Source organism: Myodes glareolus, chromosome 14 (genome assembly GCF_982192425.1).
Source record: "Myodes glareolus chromosome 14, mMyoGla1.1, whole genome shotgun sequence".
NCBI lineage: Eukaryota > Metazoa > Chordata > Mammalia > Rodentia > Cricetidae > Myodes > Myodes glareolus.
In genome coordinates this window covers 52,276,719-52,296,901 of record NC_142039.1, presented here as the reverse complement: position 1 = coordinate 52,296,901, position 20,183 = coordinate 52,276,719, and the positions used below count along the sequence as shown (strand labels likewise).

The following is a 20,183-nucleotide window of genomic DNA, read 5'->3' as shown; positions in this document are numbered from 1 at the left end:
CAATTTGACACAATGAGAAACTCCTAGGAAGAGACAAACCACCAACACTGAGTATAGAACAAACGAATGTGAACAGCCCATGACAAAAGATTATATTAGTAACCAAAAAAAGTTCCCACCAAGAGGAGCCAGGATTACACGTTGTCCCAAACATTAAAGACAACACTAGCACTTAAACACTCTTAGGAGAAACAGAAAAGGAAGCACTTCTACATTCATCCCATGGGGCCAATATTGCTTGGATACCAAAATCCAAGATGTTTCAAAAACCACAGTCCATTACAAACATCACTCATTATGAACACAGACCCAAAATCCTCCACAAACCATAGCAAATTGAATGCAGTAGGCAAGTAAAAATAATTATATACCTTCAACAACTTTAATCTGTTTTAGGAATGCAAGACTGGCTTAACACACACTAATAAATGCAGCAATGTTTGTGACCAGCAATTAAAACTATACAATTACACAAATATTAATTAGTACAAAAGTAATTGTGGTTTTCACATGGCTGAAATTTGCCATTTGTGATAGGATTACATTCCTAACACATATGCATGTTATACTTCATTTGACGTGCACTTGCTGCTTTCTGTTTTCTGCTAATGACTTATTACTTCTTTAGTTTACACAATGGAGATGTTAGACAAAAGCAAATTAGAGAAATTTTCTTATCTGAGTTCAAAAAGGGTCCCTAAAGCAACAGAGACGCCGTGCAACATGAACAATGGATTTGGCCCAGGGACTGCTGATGAGCCAGTGAAAGGTAATATTAAGGCGCCGAGAGTCTTGAAGATGAGGAGCGATCATCAGGGCCAATCCTCTTACGACTACACTGGAAGCTGCCAAGGAACTCAGCATGGAGGACTCAACAGTTGCTCTGCACTTGGGAGCAAATTAAAAGGTGAAAGACTTGACAACTGGAGAAAAAAAATCAAGAAAATAATTCTGAATTGTCTTCTTTTCATTGGATGAGAAACAGTAAACCATTTCTTGGTCAGACTGTGACAATGTGACAAAACAATTTTATCTGACAGCTAGTAATGGCCTACTTAGTAGATGGATTGAGGAGTGCCAAAGCATTTCCCAAAGACAAACTTGTACAAGAAAACAAACCAACAACAACAAAAAGATAGTTCTAGCACCAGTCTCGTTTACTTTATTTTCTGAATCCTGGCACAACCAGTACACCTGAGAAGTACGCTCATCAAAGTGACGGAATGTACCAAAGCCTGCATTACTTCAGCAGACACTGGTCAGGAGGGAGCAAGCGATCCCCTCCACCTGGAGGTATGGATAGAGGTGAGCCACAGAGGTGCTGGGAAACAAATCTGAGTCCGGTGCAAGAGCAAGAAGTGCTTTTAACTCCCGAGTCATCTATCCCACTCTAGAGGATGTGTAAGACCATAACCATACTATGGGCTCTAAAGACGGGGTCTTGGTACGTAGTTCGCTTATCCTTCCACAGTTTCCCAAGTGTGGAGACTCCAGGTAAGCACCACTGCGCAAGGCTTCACACTTTTAATAGTTTTTGCAGTGTTATGTAAGTAATAATATCATCCTCCTCGCTTTTACCGAATCTCTTGATATCATCAAGAGGAACTTAGATGAATACAGAGGAACTTACAGCATCAAAGTTTATGAGAACAAATCCTGGAGTGTTCACATAATGGTAAATTGCCAACATATTTCTCAAGACATACCTGTTAGTGATGCTTGACTGTATTACTATTGTTCAGGGATGAACCACCTCCAGTTCAGCAGGTAACTCACTCACACATAAGCTGACATGATACTGTTATGTGTACTTTGTACATCTCTTTGGGCTGGGTACAGAGTCCTTGCTACAAACATACTTCAGTATCTTTAGATTTTCAATCAGCAGTGGAATCCTTTTTGAACTGTTCTATTTTTCATACTCTACACACAACCACTACCACCTGGGCCCGGGCTCCCTCCTGCTATATACTCGATTGCATCTGATACTTTAAAATGAGTATGACTGAAAACAAGGGAAAACAATGGTAATTTTAGGTTGAAAAAAATTCATTGTGAAAACTATGTAATTTAGACTCTGATTTCATTAACATGAATGTTGAATATGGTTGTTTTCTACAAACTTAAAACAAATAACAACAAAGCCTCATGACTCACAGGGTGGGGCTGCATGGGCAATTTCCCTAGCTGAATGTATTCTTCTGTGGCTTCCACCCGCCCTGCTGTCTGCCGGGAACTGAACATCCCCGTACTTTCAGAACAAGAAAGACCATAACCTCCACTCCCCAGAGTGTCCATAAACCTGTCCTTTTCCCACAACGCATCTATCCTCGGAGCTCCCGCTCCAGATGTGCCCCTTCCAACAATCTTCTCATGTACAGTACTGCTAAGAGTACTTTGTGTGCACACAGAGACATAAGACAAACCAAACCAGCACTTGCCATCTCTCGGCAGTAACAGCCCCTCACTGTTGAAGATGTAGATGCAGCGCCTGAGAAAACCCCATGTGTTTGGTGGCCAGGAATCTAATAGAGGCACGTCCACAAAGACACGTCAAAATAACTCACCGGGGTGACACAATCCCTTCGATTAAGTTTTTTGTTTTTCAATCAACAATTCTGAGAAGTTCCTATCTTGACTGTGAGATATAAAAAGCCGACATAAGACATAACTTTTCATAGAAGATATTGTCACTGAAAGCACTCAATCTGAACATTTAAGAACTCTGGTCAGCCCAACTTTCAAGTTACTTTAAGCCTATAAAAGCAGATCTAGCAACCAGCAAACATATATTTACGTTCCAATGGCTTACCCAGTGTTTCCTCCCAAAGAGTAATCCCCCATTTATGTTACACTATACCTCTAGCGAGAGTTGTTTATTTCTATAATGTAGTTCTCCTAAAACTGATGTGGGAAGCAAAGAAAATCATGAATGAGGACTTAAGTAGAGTCATGAAACTAACTTTGCACTTGTAAAACAAGTTTTACACACACACACACACACACACACACACACACTAGAATGCAAGGGCACACACACCAGAACGGTCTGAAAATGAGGAAATAAAGATCAGGCTTGGCTGTGCCCACCCTACTTCCTATTCATACAGGATTGCGGCCTGGCTGTAAGGAAACATGATTTCAGACCTTTGCTGGGCATCTTAGTTGTAAGTCTGATGTGGTTCTTTTCCTTGGGTTCCCCCCCCCCACCCCCATTGGTTCCGACACTTCAAGGGCTACTTCAGCAGCATGACCTTGGAATGCCCTAAGCTCTGGTCTCCCAATCTCACTTGTCCCATGATAACCTGATGTGTCAGCTGCTCCAGTTCTGCCCTTCCCCCAAGGTTGTTCCTGCTTTTCTTCTCCCTCTTTACCTGGAAGCAGGCAGACACATGGCTACCCCTCCTTATGTATCTAGGGGGTGTAGTAGTGACAGGCAGTGTCCTGCTCCAGGGAATAGCTGCCAATAATAGCCTTGTAATCAGAAGAGCTCCTGGTAGCCCCTTCCCACTCCCTACAAACACAATGAAATGGCTGTGGAAACGTTCTCTAAACACTACCCAATGACCTAGTCAAATTACTGTTCCATAAAGGCCCCAACGCACAGCCTAAGTCTACAGTGCTCACTGCGTGCAGCCCATCCATTCATCCTTCACTCACGTATTCATTACCTTCTGGCCAGGAACACAGAAATAAAACCATGACGTCCGCTCTAAGAATGTAAGTGGTAGGAAGAAAAAAGTAAAGAAAATTAGCATTATAGTTTATTGTTCCTATGCAGGTAGCCACAGCCGCCACTGTCCAAATGCCAAGCCTACTCAGGGCTGAATTTTTTAACACAGGATTCCTGGTGTCCTGTAACTTAGACGAATAAACAGAGATGCTGTCAAGCTGCACAGTTAAGATGGCGGAAGACAGGAGGCTAGTGGAGGAGACCATAGGAGGTTTCCAGAAGTGCCAGACAGGCTGAGACCGGGAACACATGGAGTTCACTAGATTAAAAAGGTAGGAAGAAGAAAAAAGGAACACATGCACAAATCCAGTAAGAGAGGAACCAGCCAATTTCAATTGGAGGAAGTATGTCACCAAAGCAAGACTGGCCAGCCCCGGGTTCTGCAGACCGCATGGCAGATTTCCAGTGCTTCACCAAGTCGGGAGCCTAAAGCAAGACAGTGACTCGCGATTCACATCGACAGCAGCACCTTCCAGTGGCCAGAGGAAACATTATTTGAAAAAAGGCAATACCAAAGATGCCAAAAACTTGGCCTAGGTGGTGACAATGCTGAGAGGCCATGTCAGCACAGGTCAGGAGATAGACTGGATGCTAAGAATGTGCGAGAAGGGAAGGATGGCTCTCAGCCAGAGCTAAACAGATGGAAGTAGCACCTACTGAAACGAAAAGGCTGAATCTATCTTCTACCTGACAGAGTGGGTCAGTAATTGGCTTTTTCAATTATTTTGTTTACGATGCCTACAGTGAAATATATTAGTTAGATGTTAGTACACTTTTCTCCCAATTCACTCACTTCCCCAGCCCTGTCACCGAACAGTCACACATGTGTTGAAGAGGACATGTCTTAAGAGCATGACCACCTGTTTGTGCAGACATTCTCTTAACCCCGTGTGACCGCATGGATTCTCAAGCCCTGTCTACATATACGCATGCAAAAATCTGGGTCAAACTATATGCAGGCTACAGGGTGGCCCAATGAAAACGTGCTATTTACACTGACTACAAGAGAAACCTCTGCAGTTGGACAACGGCCTCCAGAAAAGGACGAGGGCTGAGAGCTGCCAGACCGGGGTCCTCACAATGCTACCCTCACCAGGAGCCAGCTTACTCCGCAAAGCTCGAGCGTAAAACAAAACATTTCCTGTGCCCATTTTAAAATCACACCCTTCGCTTAGTCTGCTTGATGGTTCTCATTTAGGGTCCCTAATCATGCCAGGAGTCCAAGAAGTTACACTGTTTAAACTGTCCCCTGGTCAGCACTGCAAAGGCCGCCCAGCCTCTGGCTGCTGAGGCTCTTTGCTCAGCATCAAACAGAGAGCTGCCAAGAACCTGCAGCTGTGACCCTTGTCCCGCGCCACTGGCAACTGCTGAGGAGGAATCAACAGAGCGCCTCATAACGGAGGACAAAAGAAAACTCAGAAACCAAGACGGAAAACAGACTCCCGCATCAGACACGGCACATAAAAGCTTAAAGCCGCACTCGCCAGATCCCACACACAACCAAGCGCAGGGCAACTTAGAAATCCAGTTTTGAGATTAATTTTAAGCACTTAAAAACTGTGCCAACAGTCAGCTTGCCTTTCTTCTGATAGTTCCTTCATTTATGTTCAAATGCCAGCCCTTGCAAAAAAAAACAAAACAAAACAAAAAAAAAACAGTGTTTGTCTTGGTTTCCTTTTCAGTCACTGACAAGATGTCCACATCAAAGCCGTAGAGAGGAGAAAAGTTTATCTGGCTCACAAGTCCAGATAGCGGTCTATCACAATAGAGAAGGCGATGCACCCGTACCACCCCGAATGCACACAGCCTTGTTGGCTTTCTTTAATTTTTTTCCATGAACCAAGGAAATGCTAAGCTGCAGCAGCATGGCTGTCTGCTCGCCCACCTCCCCTGGCTCTCTCAGACGACACTACGGAGACACCCGGTGCTTGCACTAACCCAGCCCTCCAGCCCTCCCAATGCACTCACCTGGCTTTGGAGAGAAGTGGTTCTAACATGATTGTTTTAGACAGTGACACTGAAGCTTTCAAGATTGTGACAAAGGGTCACCCCAGGCTGTCACAGCAGCCCAGAGACTACACAAGCAGGAAAACCCAAGTGGGACTGCTTATGCAGTGCATCCGAGAATCCCTCTGTGAGAAGCTGGGAATGCAAGACTTAGGTCACATGCCATGATCCTTCCAAATGGCCAGAACTGTCTTCTGAAAAACTATATTATGAAATATGTTTAGACCACCTGGCGGAAACATTACCAAAATTTGGCATGGAAAAAATTCCTTCCCCTAGATAAACCAAACCAAAATGGAACTCAAAGAACTATTTTAAATTCCTCCTCTTCGCTTGTTAAAAGGCTGAGGCAACGCATACAGCTCTGAGAATAGCTTCCTCTAGCTATACAGCCTCTGCTCCAATTAAACCTTAAAAAGTCAAGTTTAAGACAGGGAAAAGGAAAATAACTGTTTTCTACTTCACCTTTAGGTCCACCAGACACAGGCTCACACCCTGAAACTACAGCCAGACACCCAGTGCTGCGCTCTGTGGCAGGCAGGACTGCATCGTGGTCAACACCGCATTGTCACAGGACAAACACAAAGGGGCAGTCCGTGGGGCACAGGTGCCTAGCAGCTTGATCTTCATTACCAAGTGGAGCATGTTCCCATTTTATTTTTATAGCATTGCTACAAAACCCAAATGGCATTTAACGTCTAGAGGTGATACGACGTACGGAAGAATCTACCACGAAAACACGAGACGAAAACACTCGGTTACAGTGCTACCAAGGGATACATCATTCAAGCTCCAGCAAGACAAAAAAATAATCTCTATCTAGTTCATTATGAGTTTCAGGCAATAAGGCGTGTTACATCCAATAAAAGTCACAGCACCCATCCTTGGGATAGGCACGTCCTTACCAGACAAAACACACTCCTCCCATTACTAATACAATACTTAATCAAAACCATAGGAACCTGCCTCATAAACCACACCGCCTTACTATATAATTCTAAGATTTTACTAGGACTAAGCCATTTTCTTTCAAGGCTCCAATTGCTATAGCAACCCAGGAGTTTCCACTGGACTGGAGCTAACAATGGAACTGGACTATAAAAATGGACTCTAGGGGCTGCAGAGATGGCTTAGTGGTGAGGAGCACTTACTGCCCTTCTAGAGATGTGAGATTGGTACCCTGCACCCACATTAGGCAACTTAAAACCAGCAGCTTCCAGGGAATCCAATACCTTCTTTTGGCTTCCTCCAGCCAAACCTCACACAAACACATGAAATATATATATATATATATATATATATATATATATATATATATATATATATATATATATATGTGTGTGTGTGTGTGTGTGTGTGTGTGTACGTATATATGTGCGTATATATATATATATATATATATATATATACGCACATATATGTATGACTCTAATTGCCCAATCTCTGTTACTATAACAAATACCTGAGGGCAGAGAACTTTGTAATGAGAGTTACGTAGTTCAAAGTTCTGCAGGTTCAAGTGCCTGACGACCTGGTAGGACCCTATGGCAGAAGGATGAAGGAGAGTGGAATTCACTTATCCCTTCCCTCCATGGTCTTTATTTTATTATTATTTTTTAAAGATTTATTCATTTTCTGCCAGCATGTATGCCTGCAGACCAGAAGCGGGCACCAGATCTCATTACAGATGTCTGTGAGCCACCATATGGTTGCTGGGAATTGAACTCAGCACCTCTAGAAGAAGAGGCAGTGCTCTTAACCTCTGAGACATCCCTCTAGCCCTCCCCCCATGGTCTTGTTGGGGTACCTCATCTTTCATGGTGGCCCCTATATCTAATCACCTTCCACTCCACCACTCCGAGAGCTAAGCTTCTAATAGACCAAGCCTCTAGGGCACAGACATGTGTACCTAAACCACAGCACAAAGACATGGCAAGGTACCTGACGCATAGGCAGCAGTTCTGGGGAGTTTCTAGGGGATCCTGATTCTAACTCAGATGGAAGAGACCAATTACCCAGTGCAGAGCTCACTGCACAGAATAGGCGGCTGGGTTGGTACAATACTCAAAAGCAAACTTTACAGTGGACTCCCCTTTTGTTACTACAAAATACCACAGTTTCTCCTCACACATTTCTTCTAAACATGTCAGCCAATCCTATAAAGTGTAACCATAACCACTTCAGAAAAAGTGTGGCCTCTGGGGCGACAGAATGTTTTCTAAAACTGGAAGTAGTCTACACTACAGTGCAGGTGTGTCTCAGAGGCCAGCTCCATCAGAACGGCATCTATCCGAACGTTCAAGCTTGTTCACACCTGACCTGATGGGTGGGCAGAGTTGTCCTTCTAGTTTAGCATGGTCTGCTTTGGGGAGGGGGATCTACTATTCTTATTAGTTTGGGGGTAGTTAAGAGCTTCTTATTTTGCAGCAGCCTGTCATTTGCCAGGGCCAGTGAGTCTACAATATATAATCATTTCAATCCCATGCTACTGGGCTTCCTACCTACTATATCGGTCAGGATCTTTTAGTTCAGAACACACTGGTTAAGGGGGGAACAACCAGGCTGGCCTTTTAACAGAGGCCATAGGAGGGGCTCAAATCACCTTATATCCATCTCCAGGGGATCTAATATCTCCTTCTGGTCACGCAAATACATGGTGTGCATGTTCTTGCGCACATATGCATTCACCTTTTAAAAATTACACATAATAACTTAGATAACACAGTGGGGGATGGATCGGATAATAAATAAACCTGATTATACAGCATTGCCTTCACAGAGGGAGCAGAGGCGGAGACATGATGAATGGAAGATGGGAAGTAATCCCATGTGTAAGCTCAGTAAACAACAAAAAAGTAAAGGTAACAAATACTTTGGAGGTTTCTTACCATTTCTATTCTGAATGCAACATGGAGCCTTATAGTAGTATATTATTTGTATTTTAATAAATAAATCTTGCCTGAAGGCCTGAGTCAAAGAAAGCTAAAGCCACTAGAGGTCAGATAATGGTGTCACACACTTTTTAAACTCCAGGATTTGGGGCAACAGAGTCAGATGGGTCGCTATTAATTCAAGGATACCCTGGACTACACAAGATCAATGCAGAAACAAATCCAGGCGGTGGTGGCCTACACTTTAATCCCAGTACTAGGGAGTCGTGCCCTCAATCCCAGCACTAGAGGGAATATAAAATGAGAGGAGAGAAAGGCTGCCAGTTTAGTTTATGGTCGCCCAGCCTTGGTGGAGGTAAGACTTCTCTAGTGGCCTGGCTGCTTTGCTTTTCTGGTCTTTGGGTTGAATCCTAATTTCTGTCTCTGGATTTTTATGATTAGTGCTACAGATCCTATGTATGGCCTTAAAAGGGGGGAGTAAGGCTTGTGTCACTGGGTAGGATGGGCACTTACTGCGTTAGGGTTACTTTATACAGCCAGTTTATCTCAACTGATGTCACCCTGCTGGCAAGCGCGAATCTGTGTAGGGTTCATTTATGACAATTACCTTAACAATGGTCCAACATGCTGCTCTGCCTTAAGGAATGCTGCCCACGGCTGCAGAATTTTCCTTTCGGTGCTGCTGAGGGAATGGCTTCTGGTCACATGGTAAGCACAGTGTGGATGTGTCAGCTACACAGTCACTGAATGGGGACCTGTGCTCAAAAGATACCGCCTGAGTGCTGAACACCAGGAACTCCTGGAAGCAGGGGCATGGCTTCTGAGCTATGGATTCAGCAGACAACAGAGTGGGCACATGGTGGCTGGTGTGGGCACTGGAGGGACTCGGGGCTTCTGGAAACTCTTCTGTCAGTGTCTGGCACACAACATGATCAACTTTAAATTTAAAAGCCACCAAAGATGGCTAACAGAAGGCTAATGGTGAGTTAAACCCAAGCCAACGTATGTAGGTCAAGCACAAGGCCATGAACAGGAGCAAGAAGAAAGTCTGTGCTCTGCTAGGACCACAGCCTCCTGGGGAGGAAACAGGAAGATTCTCCTCAAGGGCATCAGTGGCAGGAGATGGGCAAGATGCAAAGGCTCATCATGGTCAGATGGGTGGCTCTATAAAATTTTATTTGTTTAAATCCAACGAATCTTTTACCTAGATTTTGCACACGCAAAACAATACAGTATCAATGTTCAAAACAGGGCAAATAAAAACACACTGAAGGTGAGCCATAAAAGACACTTCATTCACCTTCACACATGTGAGAACACTCCTCTGACCTACATACATGTGAGGACACACCTCTCACCTTCATACATGTGAGGTTCCTGCTACGTGGCAGGGAGTAGAATCAGCAAGCCTGGTTTTTCCTGTTAGGAAGTCCCTGGCACATTGGGGACAGCTGGAAGAGGATTATATTAACTTCATTTAAAAGTCATAAGCAAATATGGGAGGGGAGCCTCGGCCGCAACCCCAGCACACTGAAGGCAAAGGCAGAAGGGCAACGAGTTCAAGGAAGGACAGACTGAGCTATGAGTAACTCTGTGCTTTCCCTACTCCAATAATAAGATACTCCCCAAAATTGAAGGCAAGTTGTGGGTGACCTGTGGAAACAGAACCCCACACGAATGGCCTGGCTCCCAATGGATGATGTCAGTGTCTTTTTCAGGTCCAGGGCACCCAACATTCCCTTTCTGCACATGGATGCCGTAACACGCGGTGTCTTAAGGACTTCACTTAACGGGTGGCGGGACAGCTCACAAGCCAGGGCAGGAGAAACAGCTGGGGAATAAAAGATAGAGTTGGTAAGGATGTAGAGAAATGGGAACCCCTAGGATGGTAAGGAAACTAGTAGAGAGAGGACCCCAAACTTTATAAAAATCAACCATTCTACTTGTTATTTATCCAAAAGAAGCAAAGGCATGGACTTACAGAAATGTTTCTAGACACCTGTATTCAGCAGTGACATTTGCAACAGCTGGAAGGCGGAAACAACTCAAGGAGCTACGGATGACCAAAGGAGACGCAGGGCAGGGCTCTAACAGTGGGGCACCCGGCTTAACAAGATAGGAAATGGACACACACTGTGATATGGACATTATGCTGAGTGAAATAAGCCAGTTTCAAAAGGGTACTTCCCAGAGAAATTGAAGGGTAAACTCAGGAGCAGAGAGTCAAAGGGGGGCCTCCAAGCTGTGTGTGGTGTGGGACGAACAGGACCTTACTATGCCCTGGGGACAGAGCTTCTCTTTTGTGACAGGAAGATTCCAAGCACTATGCAGAACCATGTGACTTCATATAACACTACTGGACTGTGTCTTGAGGAACGTGTAACACAGAGCTAACGCTGTGCTTGGTAATGCAGCTGAGAACTGCACAGCAGTCACAACAGTGTGGTAAAGCCTGTTAACTGTGGCTGGGGGTGCGGGCAATGATGGGACCCTTGCCGAAGAGTCAGCCATCTTGCTGCTGACCCTCTGCAGAGCAGCCAAGGCAACACCCAGACAGAAGAATGACACAGGAGAAGAGCCAGCAACGGTGGGTGTATTTCCAGAGACAGAGAGAAGAATTCCAGGTTGACACCTGAAGCAAGGAGGCTGAGTAAACAAGAAGCTTGTTAATGGTGGACAGGAGCAGGGACTAGTTAAAGAACACTCATCTTAAAACCTGGTTTTTATTTCTTAAAAAAAAAATAAAGACACTGACACTGTCCCCTTTAGGGTGGATGTCAGAGTCCTGGAAAGGAATTCAGACACAAACAGCATGAATTTCAGCTGTAGTATTGGTGTCTTACAGCCTGGGACTAACCTCAGTGAGAGGGTAATCAAATACCAACGGTGCAGTGATGACAGGTCTTGCTGTCAGGAGTCTAGCATGCTACAAGTATACCATGCACAGAGTCTAGCATGCTGCAAGTGCACCATGCACAGAGATACCAGTGGGAGAAGAGGGCAACTCCCCTTAAAGGTCACATCTTAGATGACAGGCAGAGATGAATGGGAAAGAAGGCCGTGACATGAGAACCTGTAACTCTGAGTAATGTTGGAATAGGAGACCAAAACTGGCTGAAGCCAACAGTCACGAGGAGGGCAGAGGAACCCCAACTCAGGCTTTGGTCAGGAAGTGGCATCCTTGGAGCACTATGGGAGTTGTAGTCTGCCCCAGAGGGCCAGGAGAGGAGCAGGTAGGAGATTTGGGAGAGGACAGGAAAGTGTGAGAATGTTCACGAGGGTTAGCATTGGGACACTAGACGCAAGCTCACAAGTCACAACAGGTACGTTTTCAGTTGGGATGCAGATGAGAAAGGGACAGAAGCCAGCGCAGGAGAAAAGTGAAAGAAAGCATTGAGAGATAATGAGAAGGAAAAGCCAGAGCATACCCATGGATTGCTGCCTTTTCTAACATCAAGAGCCCAAGAGCTGAAACTCATTGTGGAAGCAAAGTTCTGCTGGTCAATAACTCTAGTGGGGTCTACATAGGACTCAGCAAGCTAAGCCACCACTTAGGTGTGCTGCAGAAGGCAATGTGACTCACTGGCACTTACGGGCAGGTGCCTAGGAGCACGAACCTCACCCTGACTCTCACTGCCTTGTGATTTCTCCAGCCACCTGTTAAATCATTTCCCACTCATCTTCTCAGGAGACAGGCAGTAATGCCGGGAGCAGCAGTGATAAAATTCCTCCAACAGCTTATTCAGGCACACAGAAACATCTGCTGAGCACCATTATTATGTGTAAACAACTGGACTAACCAATGTAGGAGAATCTCAGATTGTTAACTGTTTACTGTGATGCGTTCCCATTCCCAAATCTTTAAGTGTTGATAGATTTATGCGTCCTTCTAGGTCTTTCGGAGGCTTTTCTGTAGCGATCCAGCTTATCCCGACAGCAGTCACCTTAAAGTTTAACTGGCCCAACGGTTAACTAACTAATTAACTAACTAACCAACCAACCAACCTGAGTTAACTAACTCTGGTCTGCTTTCTATACAGCACATCAGAAGTAAACCCTCACGAGTGGTGTGTAAAGTCTTATGAACAGACTTTGGTGCCAAGTACATGCAGAAGGTGCTTGATGTCTTTGGTATCAACATAAACCAGGCACACACACTGGCTGAGTAAAATCACTTTTGTCCTGATCAGCATATAAAAGCCCCTCCTCTGACTCAGTTTGCAGGAACCCTCTGTTCTTGCTATCAACACTACATACAAGAATCCTTACAGCTCAGTCCTCAGTGACCCTTGATCTACTGGCCTTCCTCTTGGGACTCATATGCCTTTTGCTACAGTAGCCAATTGTCTTACAACAGATTCTCCAAGATCATTTCCCATGGGTTTTATTTTTTTCAGATTCCTCTTGGAAACCCGCTCTCATCCAAGTCCTCAACCCTAAGATGTCACTATGCAAAGATAACCTTGGGAATTTACTTTCTAGCCTCTGCCCTCCAGGGAACCCTGGCACAGATTTAAATATCCTTTATTTATGATTAAGGCCAGCATATACAAGGTCATATATGGAAGGAAGTAAAGGCAGAGTATATCCTCCACAGATGGAACAAGAAGAGCCAATATGGACTCAAATATAGTGAATGGACAGAGCATGGTCTACCAGGAACAGAGTCCAGAACACAGCTATATTGGGAAGGCTGAGCTGTGAGTCAGCTGGCTAAACACCGAAATATGACATAACTTGAAAGTATGTCAAATGATTAATTTTTAATCCCATGATGATCTCACCCCTTGAAAATAGCGAATTTAAATGGACTTGTTGATTGTGATTATGTCAAGACTTCACTGCTCCAGTTAGTTCGGGTCTGTCCTGCTACTAGCTCCAGACTCCCTCGGAAACCACCCTAGTCCCCTGCTAGGTCAGACAATTTAGGTGAAGTTACTTGTTCCCTTGGAGCTCGGGGTGAAGAAAAGTTTTTCTTGGCTTGTCTACTGCAAGGTCAAGGCACCAACCACTGTGGGAGGGCAGGGCTTGTCTGAATGAGGCAAACAGAGCCCAGAGAGGCCAGCAGAGGCCAGCAGAGGCTTAGTAGCACTTCTGATCTGTGTCCAGCTGTGGCAGATCTGACTACATGGCTAACACATGTCATCTTTATTGGCTTGGTTTCACTGATTTAAGACAGGCAAGGAGAAAGAGAGAGAGAGAGACCAAAGTCTCGACTAATAGAACATCTCCTGGTAGCATAAACTAGGCTTATTAAAAACTTGCCTGTCACTCACTTGACAGAACAGAGAGTGGAAGCCGGAGTGGGGTCTAACGTAAACCCTACCCTCTTACCAACTCTGGGGAGTCACTTTACCAAGTCACCTTCTGGTTCACACCCAGTCTCGCCTGTACCAGCAAGACAGTCTGAGCTAGGAAGCGCAATGCTGGGGGTCATAAGCAAAGCGATGGCAACAGATCAGCATGTTGGACGGCTGGGGATACAGTCACCCCAAACCTGAGAGAGGATGCTATGGTAGGACTGCTGCGACAAGTCTCAAGCAGCAGACGGCAGACAAAACATGGGAAGACATAAGGTTCAAATGGGATTGAGGACAGGTGTTCGGTTCTCGTGTTCCAGGGGCAAATAATAAAGCATCAAGAAAGTACCATAGCCAGGGGAAGTAAATATGAAAACACACCCCGTCCTCTTTCCCCGTGCCATCCAAAATTCAAAAGGGAAAGTATAGTTACATTTTTTTTATATCTGATTCAAAGAAATCCAAACTTCCTTTAAATTACATTCTGTGAAACTTTAAACTAAGACCCCTTGTTATATTCAAAACAGGGGAGGAACTATCTCACTAGTGCAAATGAATCTGAGGGTGTTCTGTCCTATAAGGAAGAGGCCATGTCCTGCCATGGAAGGCCCAGTTCACAGGAGGGTAGCAAGACCCATGAACAGGCATGACCTCTGCACAGCAGGACAGCTCAGGTACAAAGAAGAGATGCTGTGGCTCCTGAGGAAGGGCATGCATGTGCCTGAAGCCACCAACAGGAAAACAGTGATGGACAGAAGGCGAAGAACAAATAAAACACCCAGATAGTCAGTTTTCCCATCTTAAATTTCAAACCGCGAGATACTGTTTCCTGCCTTCCCTGGCAAACATTGTGAAGTGGATTAAAGCATTACTTAAGAACAGGTAAATGAGCCTGGCCGTGGTGGCGCATGCCTTTAATTCCAGCACCCAGAAGGCAGAGGCAGGTGGATCTCTGTGAGTTCTTGTAGGCCAGTCAGGTCTACAAGAGCTAGTTCTAGGTCAGATTCCAAAGCTACAGTGAAACTGTCTCAAAAAACAAACAAGCAAAAAAACCAAAACAAACAAACTCAGGTAAACAAGGAGTCACAATCTTGACAGCTTTTTCATGGTATTTTGGCAACATCAAACTCCCCAATCAATTATGGCCCCAGTTGATAAGAGCAAGTTGCCAACTCACAGACAGCTGAAGAAATGTGCCTGCACACATGTGTACATACCTGTATACAACGATGAGCATAAGAAAAAGCAGGAGAATAAAACAAGGCAAGACGTGAACTGGGCATTCTGGGTAAGGAGTATGCAGGCATTTCCTATACTGGTCTAACAACTTCCATCACCACGACCTCCGATCTATATAAAGTTGAAAGCTTCTGAAGGGATACTTGGAGTACTAACACAGGCAGTCATCTGAGACATGCTAACAATGCGTACGGTAGACAGTTCCGCGACTCAGCAGTGAAGAGCACCAAGAGAACCCAGGTTTGACTCACAGTACCCATGTGGCAGCTCGCAACTCTCTGTGAATTTCCAGTTCCAGGGGAAAAAAGTTCCTCCTTTGGCCTTGAAGGGCACCAGGCACACACGTGGTACACAGACATCAATTCAGGCAAATACCCACACACACAAATATAATAAACTAAAAATGGAAAAAGTTCACATCCAGTCAGTTGGCTCACTAGGAAAGCACTTCCCCGTGCCTAAGCACCCCTGAAGATACCAGAAGACACTCACGATCCAGGAGGGAGAAACACTTGCACAGAGCCTGCTTCCTGAGCAGGAAGTGGTAGGCAGTCAGGCCTTGCAGTCCACGTGGGCTGGGCAGGATCTTTCCCAAATGCCTGCAAGGCTTCAGAATATGGCCGTGCTCTCAGCTGTGAATCCGTGCAGGGCATATCCCTACTGTGCTCTGCCCTTTCGGCACCAAGAAGCAACCGCTATCACTGGAGAGAAGGAAGCCAGGCATGTGTGCACAAACCAACCTAACCACCGCAGCGTCACTCTGCCTACACATCTATCTCCTCACCACCCCTAGAAGCTCATCTTTCCTGTGCCACCTTATCCACAATTCACTGTCCTTTGTTAAAACGGCACATATCTTACATCTAATTCTTTCTTGGGCCACTTCCTTGTTTCTGTGGCACGTGGATAAGATTAACTACATCACATGTTTTGGGAAGACCTGGCTAAATATACCTGTTCAAATAAATGTGAAAAAAATGAAAAAATATATACATATGCACATATATACATATATACACATACATATACATATATACATATATATACACATACATATACATATATACACACATACATATATATGTATATATATATATATATATATATAGCCTAGGAATATGCTAGTGCATGTTCCTGGCTTACTGTAAAGAAGTCCAAAGTAGATGAAATAGTAATACAATATATGCTTTTCAAGAAATAGCCCTCCATGCATGTTCAAAGGTGTTCACTCCTCCAAGTAGCAAATGAAATTATCCTCTGTCTGTGGATGCACGCATGCATTGTACGGACCAAGCCCAGTCAGTGGCTTGCTCAAGTAAGGCAAATGCTCTGCCTGTGAGATATAGCCAAGCATCCTCTTTCTAAAGAGTCTTAGCTACACATAACTGATTGGCAAATACCTGCATATGTATAAGTTTTAAAACAATGTGACTGTACTTGCATACTTTGAAGACTTCGCGGGGATAACTTTTTATTGGCTAGAATCGGTTTTAGAATTCTAAAGCACACTAAACTCCTCACAAGGAACAAAGGACCCCATCTGCTACTGAGCATCGCATGTCCTGCTTGAGGGTGTCAGTTATGAGGTTCAGGAGCTGTTTAAGTACTTGCCGCAAATGTTTGCTCACTGGGTTCTAAGTTCTGCAACCTGTCTCCGTATTAAGTAGCTGTTTTTGTGAGGAGAAGTGAGAGGAAGTATCAGGACATACAAAGTACACAGAAGGCTCTAACAGATGCCCACTGGGTGTACACACACACACACATGCGCACACATGAGTGTGCTTGTGTGTTGTGTGTTGTGTGGCACATGGCCATGTGTGTGGAGGTCAGAGGACAATCTTGTATGTTGGTCCTGGCCTTCCATGTTGTCTGGAACAGAGTCTCTGTTGTCTGCTTGCTGCCCATGTGGGGTTAGCTGGCCCACAGGCACTGTAGGTCCTTGGGTAACATCCACTTGCACTATAGTGCCTGGCTTTTACAAGGGTTCTGGGGATTCAAAAACAGGTTCTCACACTTGTGTGACAGGCATTTTAACCTACAAAACTCAACCAATAAAATACCTCCCCAGCCCTCAACCTCATTTGATGAGGCAAGCTTCCACTGAAGCTGGCACTCACTGATTCTTGTCTTTCCCTCCCCAGCACTGAGATTTAAGGCAGGTGGGTGCTGGAATACCGTATCAGGTCTTCACGCATGTGCAGTAAGCAAATTACTGACGAAGTCATTTCTCCAGCCCCCTCAAATTTTTTTTTCTTAAAAATCCAATTTATTGCCATTTTATATATGTGTGTGTTTGTCTATATGTATATCATATGCTTACAGGGGCCCACATAGGCTAGAAAGAGTATCTGAACCTATGGAACTGAATTCACACAGTTGTAAGCCACCCAATGTGGGTGCTGGGAATTGCATGGTCCTCTGGAAGAGCAGCAAGTGCTTTTATCCACGGAGTCACCCTCCAGCTCTCCTGTCAATCAACTGTTTACACACACTTGTACTTGGGCGCTTCCTTTCATTTTAGTCTTTCTGGTTTTACTCCATAGCAATCCATGCCCCTAAACTAATTATGTAGCCAAGTCTAGCCTCAAGTTCACGGCAATTCTCCTGCCTCACTCAGCCTCTCAGGATTATGGACATGTTCCACTATACCCTGCTCAATGCCCCTTCTTTTCAGGTACATGTTTCCTTGCTGTCCCAAGCGTTACTGCTGGGTGCTGGTCTTCTGACTGCATCTCCCCTGTGTCTTTAGCCCTAAGGGACTAAAGAGGAGATGTTAATATGGAAACGTAACACTTGCCTGAAAGTAAGAGGAAAGGTAACCAGGCCACAAATCCATACCCTTGGGGAATGAAGGCCTTCCAGCCACTCTCCCGGGACAGTGGTTGGCCTTGACTTGAATAATAGCCAGCTCCATGTGCTAACAAAGGTAGGGTCTATTTCTGTTTTGTTTTTTTTTTGGTGGTGGAGGGATTAGTTTCCTGACAATATTGTCTCATATTTTTTGCTTGTGGAATGATGGAACAATCACACATTTGAATTTATGAGCAGAGAAAAAGTTACAACAGTTTTTAAAAGCAAATATTTCTTTGATAAAATTAATTCACTAGGTAATTAGAGCAAGGAATGATCTCTGACCTCTTAGTGGAGGAGTACGTAAACACCTTACCTACATTAATGAGAAGCTATAAATCTACCTTCTAAGCCCTTGTTTTCTATTTAAAACAGTTAAAAACCAAATGTGCATATGGCTATCTATACAAGCATTTGTGTATTAAAATGGCCCAAAGCCTCCCTTCTGATTCAGACACTCTAAGCTGTTTTCAGTGGTAAATACATCCCTTGAACACATGATTAATGTTTTGAACGGAAAGATGGTTACTTTCCCAATGACTCAACCAGTATCTGCTTCAATTAGTTTTAGAAAAACAAATCCATTTTCTATGCAGCTCTAAAATTAATCTGCAAAATAAAAACAAACAACTGCTTAAGAAATCTGTGCATGTGGACCAACAGTTGAGCAGAGATTTAGTCTCATGGCCCAGCACTGAGGGGAGACAATGCATGGCTCTCTGGAAGGTTTGTCCCATTCTCTCTGAGCCAGAAAGGCCACAAGTGCCACCCTCTGTGAGCATGTGTTCTACTGGAGCCCATATACAAGTTTTTCTCAAGAACTAGCCCCTTGGCAGACACCACTCGGACCTGTCTTGGCCCTGTCGCCATTGGCCTCCATGTTTGTGTAGTGGGCAGAAATCTCTCTGTCACCTGAGTCTTATCGAGCTGCTTTGGCATCTCCTTTGTTCAGAAAGGACTTGGCATGCAACGGAGGGGCTAGGTAGGAAGGGACTCACTTTCATTACTCTGCAAGTCTAGACCTGACACAGTCCGGAAGAGATCAGCCCCCACTGTCCTAAAAACATTTTCAAGTGAGTGCCTTCTATCTGTCCCCTCAGTATTCTAGAACGGCAGGACTCCAGCACAACTCTCCACTTGATCAACGAACAGAAAGGTGAGCATGGGCTGTGAAGGGAATAGGGGCTAAGAAATAAGCCTCAGTATGTTACTGTCACACACACCAGCCCAGCGAGCTCTACAGCAGGACTAAAAGCTGAAGATCCCAGGTTCACAGGACCTTTGCAGGCAGTGGGAGAACTTTTGAAGAGAGGGAAGGCATCAAACCCTGACACTGGAGCCAGTGCCCTCCATACACAAGGACCAGAGGCTTTGGCTAAGGGCAGTTCTTTGCAGATTGTGGAAACATAAGAGGGGCACAGTCCATGGTGGTCACAGGGAGCAAGAGAAAGACAGCACTGAACATGGAAACCTACCAAAGTTGGCCTCCTGGGTTTAGAGTAGCTTACTGGTGTTCTCAGCCTCACTGAGGCTAAAGTTTGAATATCCTAAGTTTCCTCCCACTAACAATACAGAGAAACTTCTAGAATTATAAGAGGATCACAGGTCTTCTGAAGCCTTTATGATCTACTCAAAAGTTAAAAGTAAAGGCCTAAAAAAAAATGATGACATCCTTGTTGCAGGGACAAGCAAACTTTAAGTCACATGGCCCTACCGGGACTCAGCTCTGTTCCTATAGCAGACACAACCATAAACAGTCCATACACAGATGGACACAACTGTGTTCTGGACAGACTTTACATATAGACACACATCACTCTGTTACATTTTCACGTGTTTTGGGTTCTATGTCATTAGGAAAAGCGAAGCCCACCCATAGCTTGCATCCCATATAAAACCAGGTGGTGAGTGGGGTCGGCCTCAAAGGCTATCACTTTGTCAGCCATTGGGGGCTAGGCTAGTCCTTGTCCAGAACTGAGCACCGTGTCTGGCCTGAAATCATCAATACAGAACAGATGCCCCCCTGACTATGAGAGACACTCTGGGGAGAACACTGGAGCTGAACTGAGACATTTGTTTCGATTATTTCTCTGTAACTCTTTCTATGAACCTTCACTTTCTCTGGACCTGAATTCCCTACATGGGAAACAGAGCTCAGAAGCA

The 20,183-nt window shown here is 44.7% G+C and overlaps 1 protein-coding gene across 4 annotated transcripts in view; it reads right to left on the bottom strand.

Annotated features, from left to right (window-relative positions):
- The window catches only part of Cdyl (chromodomain Y like), a 221,924-nt gene that overhangs the window by 41,025 nt on the left and 160,716 nt on the right, over window positions 1–20,183 (bottom strand). Inside the window, exon 1 of one of the 4 annotated variants that reach the window (XM_087896530.1) lies at window positions 5,702–5,828. The exons of the other annotated variants lie outside the window; for them this stretch is intronic. The gene's annotated coding sequence lies outside the window, so the exon portion shown is untranslated. Of the gene's footprint in view, window positions 1–5,701; window positions 5,829–20,183 lie in introns of those variants that run through there. 4 annotated transcript variants of the gene reach the window in all.